The sequence below is a fragment of the Protobothrops mucrosquamatus genome, unplaced genomic scaffold, assembly GCF_001527695.2.
Source record: "Protobothrops mucrosquamatus isolate PMUCROS unplaced genomic scaffold, P.Mucros_1.0 scaffold_129, whole genome shotgun sequence".
NCBI classification, from domain to species: Eukaryota; Metazoa; Chordata; class Lepidosauria; order Squamata; family Viperidae; genus Protobothrops; species Protobothrops mucrosquamatus.
The window spans coordinates 318,406-328,194 of record NW_015386205.1 but is presented as its reverse complement, the minus strand read 5'-3'; the positions used below and the strand labels follow the sequence as shown (position 1 = coordinate 328,194).

The 9,789-nt window shown below is 38.1% G+C and overlaps 1 protein-coding gene across 1 annotated transcript in view; it reads left to right on the top strand.

Annotated features, from left to right (window-relative positions):
• Positions 1-5,391: 5,391 nt before the first annotated feature.
• The window catches only part of RNF13 (ring finger protein 13), a gene marked incomplete in the record, with an annotated part of 42,939 nt that continues 38,541 nt past the window's right edge, over positions 5,392-9,789 (top strand). Inside the window, 1 exon segment of the mRNA XM_015817732.1 lies at positions 5,392-5,484.

The window sequence follows — 9,789 nt, the reverse complement described above, 5'->3', positions numbered from 1 at the left end:
ATTTGATCATAGGCTGAGTTAAAAAGAAAAAAAAGTTTGCTTTAGAAACCTGATTAAACTTTCAAACCACGTATTGACCAAGGCAAGCATGAACAAGATTTCAGCATGTATATGCCTGGTCCCAGCCAATCATACAGCAGTATTTGCTCAATGACATTTATCTAAGCTCAAAATACAATCTCTTGGCTTAAATTATTTACCTAATTGTTCATAACAATCTTTAAACTTTTTGTAATGAAATCTAAGCTTTGTACTCATGTTACCATGACAACTTTGTAAACCTGTTAATGTGACTAGCCTTGCCAGCTTAGTTTGGAAACCAACAGGATCTGGCAACAGCTTGAGATTTTCAGCGATACATATATAAGAAAATGGTGGGGAAAACAAATGTATAACTATTTTATATTCTTGTACTCTACTATTTCCTTTAGAAAAGGGAAATATTTTTTCTGTCTATAAGGAGGAAAAAGATTCTGGGAGAGGACCCCAGGCTTCACAGCTTTCTGAAAGGCCAAGAGATTTGGGGCCTCCCTGGTTATCAAATGAGAAACTGACATAATATATCAATAAACACACTCAACAACCCATAGGATATCAGTTTCTTACTCCCTGCTCAATGCTAAATCATTCACAAAGCATTTTATTTACTCTCACCATGCTTTACTTCAGACACATATTGTTCCTGAAGAATTCACCAATCAGCCTTCAACATTATATTCACACAAAACATTCCATAATAGAGGCTTATTCTGAAGCAGAAAATGTACAATGAGTCTTGTGTCGTTCATATATTACTCAGTGACTAAAAAGTACAAATATGGTTTACAGACCAATGTCTAGCAAAAAACACTTTCTAAATGTTGCCTCTTGCTATCTTTTATATTCTTTGAATCAGATTTTTGCCAAACATCTTTCCAGGTACATTTAATAATCTAATTAATACCTCATTTTCTACATTCACTTATTTTTATATTTATTTTTATCAGTGAATCACAAATGCAAATATTTTAACAACCCTAGTATTATTTTCCCTTTTCTGAGTTTGAACTCAGTGTCAAATACAATACTCTCTTTTCTAGTTCAAAAATCATATCTTTAATAAATTTCCCTTCAGTAAAAAGAGTTGAAAATTGCTGTGGTCTGGTTTCCCTTCAATAAAGGGTTGAAAATTATTATGGTCTAGTTGACAATAACAGTAGAAGCACAATAGTTTTGACTTCCCTCAATGAGAGAAAAAGGGAAGCACAATTATTTTCCCTTTTCTGTAAAAAAACAACCACAGGAATTGGAGTTTGCTGAAGAAACATTGAAGTGAAACATTGAGAATGAAACCATTTTGATTCATGGTTCCACTTATTGTTGGAACTGTAATTATTGTTCTGTAAGTCCTATTGCCTGGTATAACTTTATAGCATATTTTCTGGCCTTTTGATTTCATGTACATCTTGCCTCTAGAAAGCTGAAACCAAATCTGCCCTTGACTACCTTTCCACTGCTACATTCTGGTATACCAGCAGTAAGTCTAGATGTCCCGCTGTTTGAAGGGGGACAGCCTCTCTTAACTCCCATTTCTTTTATATATCCTAATATTTTTTTAATTTGAAACCCAAATAACAGGATTTCTCTCGTTCTTGTTGTTGTTGTTGGGAAGACTATTGTCTATCTAAAAAGTGGAACGAAAATGCAGTTAAATAAAAAAATAATTATTTAATATAAAATATGTATGAACTACATTTTCCCCCCTCTGTTCCCGCTTAAATTCTTAAGATCCTCTTAAGATTATTATCCCAGTTTGGTCACTTAAAACAATTAAAACAATACAAGATCTATAATGTTCTTTATTTTTAATAAATTAACTCCAACAAGCATATCAATGAAAACAACAAATGTTCTTTCACCCGTTCGTTATGAGATTAGGAATGTTTTAAGAAATTGACAATGACTGAAAGGACTTTTTTTTTTCCTAATGTCAAAATTTGCAAGAAAGTTATACATTCTAATTAGCACTCCAGAAAGAGCAAAATAATGAATGGTTTTCAAATGTTCAGGGTTTTTTTTTTTTGCTAACCATTCTTATTGCACTTAAAAAAATTTTTAATATATAGTCCAGATCTTCCTGATATAGCACCCACAATTATTACTATCACTGCAGACACTTCCCTGAGCATCTCTCAGACTTTCCTGTTCTGTATTTTAGGGATTTAAAATACACACACACACACACAGTTGAAATGAAAAACAAACTTGTTTATTTCTACTCCCCCCCTTATTTCTAATTCTAATGATCTGCAACATTAATTGTAAGGTTTTAAATACTGAAATGTGTGTTATTAGAATTCATCACAAATCATCCCTTCTTTGATTTTTCATTTGCCTCCATAAAGAGCCAAAGCAATGCTAAGAATTTGCATCCACCTGTTGCTGAAAGAGAAGTAGAAAGAAATTAAGAACATAGAACTTCTTGCAATGCTAATTTGTTGTGCATTTCCTGCTTCATTCTTTTGCTAGCTGGACAAAAAATGACTCATGCATTGAGCTGCAGTATTAAGAAAGGGAAAAAAATCCCACTTCTTGCAACTCCAGTTTATTTATAAACTCGTTGTTTTAGCTTCGTGTATAAGCCAACATGTGGCTGTCATGGTCTGCTGACACCAATTATTCCTGTGCAAAGATATCATACAACTTGAACACTAATCTGCCACTAAGAAAGGAGAGAATATGTAAGCAGTCTAATATTTGTTTGGATACTGTTTTACAGAAAATATTTATTTTCAACAGCCATTTCTTTTCCATAAAGCTAGTTTACAACTAACAGAGAGTAAGAAAACTGATGGTAGGTTACTTCCATTTTTTCAGAGCAGATTTAAGTTGGACAAGTGGTTACATTGTGCCTCATGATAGTGTTATGTGCTCCTGGCTACTTTCCTTTGTGACCAGAGGCAAGCTCGCCTGACCAATAACCAGTCAAGACACAGTGAAGGCCTTTTGTTTTGTTTATTGCAATAAGCGGGGAGAGAAGCTATCAAAGCTTGGTTCTCTCCAAAGTTTTAACCCAAAATATCTCCTTCTTTTATTCATCCCTATCACCGGCCGCTACATCCCTCCTCTTTCCCCATTGGCTGAGGTACTATGAGGTTACACTCTTTCCGTTCGCTTATACACATTTCCTGATAACATATTAAATCATATTCACATATACAATAATAAGAAGAAAAATTAGACATTTAAATGGTTATTTTAAACTCAATAGATATTTATGTCCCCATTTTAAACAATAAGTTCTTTTCCTGCTTTTCAATTCAGTGTGCCTTTCCTCTTATCTTATTCAGCTTATCTTTCTATTCTCCATTTCAACCTGTCTTTCCTGGCTAGCCATTTCCTTTTACAGCTATATATATTTTTTATGGCTTCTCTTCTTCCTTTCTCAGACCCAGCTATTTTTGCCTATATGTTTATCTTACTTCCTTTATGTTTTCTTTTCCTGACTCTCACCAATTGTAGGTTTAACTGACTCTGAAGATTTATCATACTGATGCCTATTTATCAATAGGAAATGATTTAGTTTTCTTGCCTTCTGTGAAATTAAACACATTTTAGTCAGTCTAACTGTTATTAACATGTGAATGTTTTGAGCAATATTGTGTCCTATGCCTATGGGACCTGGGCCCCAAATTTTGTAAAAGGTACGGTAAGTAACACCCTTCATGGCTCAGACTAGCAATGACTTCTTCACAGATTGCTCTTATACTTCCTAACAGGAATATCAGGATATTGTACAATTTGTAATGGCTTTAGCACGTGTGCATTTTGATAGTGTTGTTGTTTTGATCATCTGAATGAGGTATTTGCATTAAAAGCATGTCACAGAACTGAATTAAATACTGTATACAAACAATTGCACAGCCTACATTAAATGTTAGAGAACTCCTAATCAATAGAAAATTAACAATTCACAAAATAATGACTATCTCTGTTTAATACTAATATTGCAGTATATTGATCTCCCCCCCCCTTAAGGTATATTTTATTTTAATCACTAAATGAATTTTATTATCTCCAATGCCCTGACCATCTGATGCTCACCAAACTTGTAGTACTTCAATCCCCAGTTTGTGACAAAATGAAGGAATTGTTTAATGGAAGGTATGTCGTTCTTTCTCATATAAAAGAATGACCCTATAATCTTTGATATCCTGGGAGGGGGAGTTCTTAATATTGAAGATGAAAATAATAATCCCTATTTGTTCGAGGCATACTATTACAATTTTTAAGATGTTTATTGTATTAATACAGAACATTGGGTGCTGCCGAGCTAATGCTCGGTTAGCGCCCCTAAACCGTGTCCCTAGGAAGAGAGAGGGAAGGAGGTGGGATGTGTAGGGAGGTTGAAGGAGGAGAAAAGAGGGCGGACGTGGGGAGGGGGGTTTGCCGGGCTGTTTTGCAATATTAACGTTTATGTTTGTAAAATTAATAATACTAAAGTTGTATTAATGTATGTTTATATTTGTATGCGGGGGGATATTTCAAAATTAATTAAAAAAAATTTTGAAAAAAAAATACAGAACATTATATGACACAATTATAGTATATTGTTTGGGAGTGTGTGATGCCATATGCAGAATCCTTGCTATGATTTAGTGAAATACGAACTCAGTCATTTGACAATCTATGGATAATTTTTAATGTTTGAATGCAGCTAATTATTATTTAATAAATATGACTAATCATTTAATGATTTATATCATTATTTAATAAAATCAAGTATGTCTTAGCCTGATGTGTGATCTTCTGCTGATTTATGTTGTCGAAAACCAGCCTCTATGGTTTGTTTATAGTTAAGTATATTAAGGGAACCCTGAACCCAATGAAACGTGATTCAGTCATAGGTGTGCATGCTGTGCAATTACAGCCGGCACACTCACTAATCTTGTCAACTTCAGCTTATAGTTTAATATGTTGCATGAATTCTACCAATTATATTTTACTCCGTAAGTTAGGCTTAAACTACACTTAGACCAATGTTGAGTCCAATCATTGCCGTCAATAGAAAAAAAAATCACGTTCATTATCGTTGTAGTCCAGAATTAAATTCTGACACAGAGGAAACAACAAATTCTAAGACACCCGCAATTAACCTTAATCGCCTACCCACCTTCCATTTATCCTCACCTTCCTTCTCTCCTTGCCAATCCTGCATCCCTCGGGAGGTGGCTGCTTCCCTCAAGCCCCGCCCCTCCCCAGTAGTCGTCACGTGCGACCAGCCGTGCGCAAACACCGTCCAGTTTGTGAGTTACAGGCAGAGAAAGCCAATCCACGCCATCCGCTTGATCCTCTGTGCCTATACGCGAGCCGGCACGCGAACGGGGGTGGGATTTCCGCAGCTCTCGGCTGGATCGTTGACCGACAGAGGGAGGGCTTGATTATGGCTTCTGGCTGAGCTGCCCTGCGGTCCCTTCGTCTGTTCTGGGACTCTCTCCCTTTTCGGTAAGGGTTTTTCCTTCCCACCCAGGGCTTTGGGGTCGTGGGCGCGCCTAGGCTTCTTTCCGGAGCTGAGCTCTGATTGAGCGTACGGGTTATTCTTTGAGCCCCGGTCGTTGGGAGAGGCGGGGAAATCTATTGCTTTCCAGGGCGTGATTTTGTTGCCACTTCTCTCCCCCCCCCGCCCTTCCCCGTTGATTCTTCTATTCTCTTGTTGGTCTTTGCAAGCGCAGGAGATTGTTGCACGTTCAGGTTGTGCACGGTTAAAAAAAGAGCGAGTGGGGGGCAGGGCTGTTTTCTCCCAACTCTTTCCACCACCACCCACGCCCAATAAAGTAACTTTCATTTGACTTTTGCTGCTTGTTTTCGCTTTTCGGTCTTCGTTTTGTGGTTGAGGCGGGTCTTCGTAGTGACCATGTATGTATACCCTGCGTGGATACGGCTCCCACGAGCTTTTGTCGCAAAATTCTTTCTGCAGTGCCTTGGATGAAGAACCTTGAAAATCGCCCCCGTTTGGGGTTGCTGAAGTTTCATCACGCGCGAGTGGGGTTCTCGCTTATTTTTCCAATAAGCAGAAGCTGAACACAGTTGCACACAGTGTGATCCTGGCGTCTTTGTGATGCAGTGAATGTTTATGATGACATGACCTTTTTTTAGGGCCTTCTATTGGGCTTAGCGGGCGCGGGAGAGTTTTATGCGTGCTCTTCAATAGCGCGTTGAAAATGGTAGAAAATCGTTCTCTGCCTCTTAGTTGTGGCAGCGGATATGGGTTGCCTTGAACTCTTCTCCAACTTCGATCACGTTGAATCGAGAACGAGTAAAACAAAATTCAATACAGTTTGGATATCGTCATGCAAGCTGTTTAGTTATTTGCCTCTTAAGTTTCGTGTAGGTTTATACATAATAGGGAGTGGCTTTTGAAGACACAATCACTTCTTTGTGTGCTTATACCAAACAAGGGCTTGAGTAGTTACAAAAATATAAACTGCTGTACAAAGGTCTGAAGTTAATATCTTGGGAAATCTCAGGTTAGTTCTATCCCCGGAGCAAGCTATAATACAGTTTTCCCCAACTTGGTGTCTCCAGAGGCTAAAAACTTTTTAAGATTTTGGCAGAAACGCTGCCAAATCTTAAAGCATACTCCTGATGTGATTGCATTGAAAGTCATTTTCTGTCTTCTGTCTCCCTCTATATGTCATAGTTTGGACCCATAGATTATTAATAAATAGTCTGGGGTCAAAAAGTGAGTGGTTGCCTTCTCTCATGTGCTTGCTTAAAATAAATTTAAATTGTTTCTATATTGTAGTATAATGTTTTAAATATACCACTTAATAAGAAAACTCTTCTTTCTTTTCTGCCTTTCTATCAGGGCCAAGTTTAGAAATTTGGTAACGCCTGGCTTTTAATACATGCCTGTATTACACATTTGTAAACAAAATTTCATAACTATACTGGGATAATTTTTCAGTTTTTATTCCACTGAAATGGAGTGGATTTTACAACTGAAGCAATAAGTGCTGGAAATATTGAATTTGAATAACATGGTACTTTCTGTGTGTAACAACTTCTACTGGAGTTCGATAGGGGCCCATATCCCTTTAAGAAATGCTTCAGAAGTCCACTTCTCTTTGCACACAATCATTGTGATATACTATCTGTGTAGATATGTTAAAACAATTATTTGTGCTGGTGATAATTGAGGTTTTGAACACTTTTATGTCTCTCCTTCCCCTGCTTAACAGGATGCTGTTAACTCCCCTGTAGATTCAGTAGCCTTATATTTGGTATATGCATGTATATGACAATACTAGCAATTTGTCATAAAATGTAGAAACCTCATTGTTGGATCCTACTACATAGAAGGTAACAACCTACATTGCAAACGTTCTCCTTGCATTTAGATGTGTGTGATACATTTGTGTGCTATGGGAGCTAGGAATATAATTACCATTATGCATATACCCACTTACAAAAACATATATGACATGGAGAAACATCATAGTCTAGTTTGAATGTATACATATACATTGCAGAAAAAAAAGAATCCTGCAAATTTACAAGATGGATGGCATAAGGAAGAAAGCTGCTACAGAATCTAGTAGTTCTGCTATAAATACTTTGTAACTCCTCCCAGAGGGGAACAACAGAAACAGACTATGAAAATTAGGAACTGGTCTGTTCAATCAGAATAGAGCTGGAAGTAAGGTCTTTTAGTCCATCCCCCTGCCCAAACAGGAGATCATATACAATTTGAGACAAGTGGCTGTCCTGCAACTGTTCTTCATATGTTTTGGTCTCCAGACCTTTAATCATCCTAGTTGCGCTTCTCTGCATTTTTTCCAAAGTCCCAACTTTTTTTGTAGTGTTGTGATCAAAACTGGATGCAGTATTCCAGGTGTGCTTTACTAAGGTTTTATAAAGCGGTACTAATACTTTGTGTAATTTTGATTCTATGCCTTTGTTTATACAGCCAAGGAGTGTATTAGCTTTTTTGGCTGCTGTCGCAAACTGCTAGTTCACATTTAAGTGATCGTCCACTAGCACTGTCAGGTCCCTCTCACTATTACTCTTTTTGAGCCAGGTTTTTTCTAATCTGTAGTTTTATATTCAAATTATTTTTCATCTACTCTAGATTAAAAAGGAATTCTAGCACATGCCCACATTTGTGATTTGGGGCTGAAATTATCTGAGACATGCCCATAGTTGTTACGCAGGCTCTGAAATCTCTAGCTGACCTAGGCACAGAAGTTCTAGTCTCCCAAAACCAAATTTCAGTTTTTCCAATATCAGCAGCAAGATAACTCAAGGATCTCATCCAGGGCTGTTGAGCAGCAGGGCAGTTACCATACTAGAAACAATCTCAGCTTCTATCTCTGTCCCATTTTCCGGGAACAGGTAGTCTTCGGTTAACAACAATAATTGGGAATGGATTTCTGTCACTAAGAAATGTGGTCATGTAAAGATTGACATAATATGACCACATTGCTTCCCATTGCTGTTGTTAAGAGAGGATCGTGTGTCATTAAGCAAGTCCCAGAAAGCTCACAAGCAGGCTGGCCATCAGGTTATGCAGCGTGAATGTGGCAGGGCCAGGAGTGGCTGCTGCCATGCAGGGCAGGGTGCAAGTGTGGTAGAATATACACCTGGAGAAGCAGTGGGGAGAAGTTTTGGCAATAGGAGCTTTCCCAGAAAGGGCCCAGATTAAGAGACAGTGAGGTCCCAAGATGGTTTGAGGGGGAGGGGAAGAACAGGTTCAGGTAGCTGCACTCTGGATTCTTTCAGGATATATGCAGTATTAGAAGGTTACAGCTTTAGTTTGGCAAGATTCTGTCCATTAAGTGTAAGCAAATAAAAGATTGGATTCAATCAGGATTTTGCTGCATTGTCCTTGAGGGCTTGAGCCTGAAATCAATCTTGCTGAACTCATATTTCTTAAGTAAGAACCAGGAAAATTTTCAAGCATGATTACAGATCCAAAAGTATGCCAATAACTCCACAGCAGCTAGCAGCATTTTTACTCCAGCACTGTCAGTAGGTGGACGTGCAGTCAATAATTTACAAGCTGCTGTAGCAGCGGAGCCAGTGCTGGTGCACTCTATGGAAGCTTACCAGAGAAATACAGAGGAGATGTAGACCAACTAAGAATCTTTCTGGCTCAGTGTGAAATGTTCGCACAGCAGAACAGCAGAATTCTGAATAGATCACATTAGTGTGACCTTTTTATTGAATTTGCCGAAGGGGTTGGCTGTGAAATGGGCCATTCCAAAGATCGAAGGCAATGACCTGGTATTGGATAACTCCCAGAATTTTTATCAGGAGATTTAGAAACACTTTCAGCATTCCCATTCAGAAATCACAGTCAGTTGGGAGATTTGTAAACTCAAACAGAGCAACAGGAAAGTAAGCTTGTTCATCTCAGATTTTAAATAGTTGGCCCTGGATGTTGGATGGAATGAAATGGCACTTATCATCTAGTTTGGAGTGGGATTGAGTAATGACACTTGAGATGAATTGGTATGGCAAGGGTCTTTTGCCTCATTAGATAAACCAGCATTGTTTGATTAATTGACACTTGTTTGGAAAAACTGAAGCAGAGCAAGGGCTCCAGAGGCAGAGGTGCCTACAGGTTGGCAGTCAAAGGTTTCTAACGGTCGCATCTCTGGACATGGATGGGGGAGCCAATGCAAATTGGAGCTGTCAATAAGTCCATTTCAGAGGAGGAAATGGGGAAAAGCAAAGAGATCTGTGCTTCTGTTTTTACTTGGAGTTTCAGAGCATATTGTCAGGACCTACATAGTGAGAAAACCAACA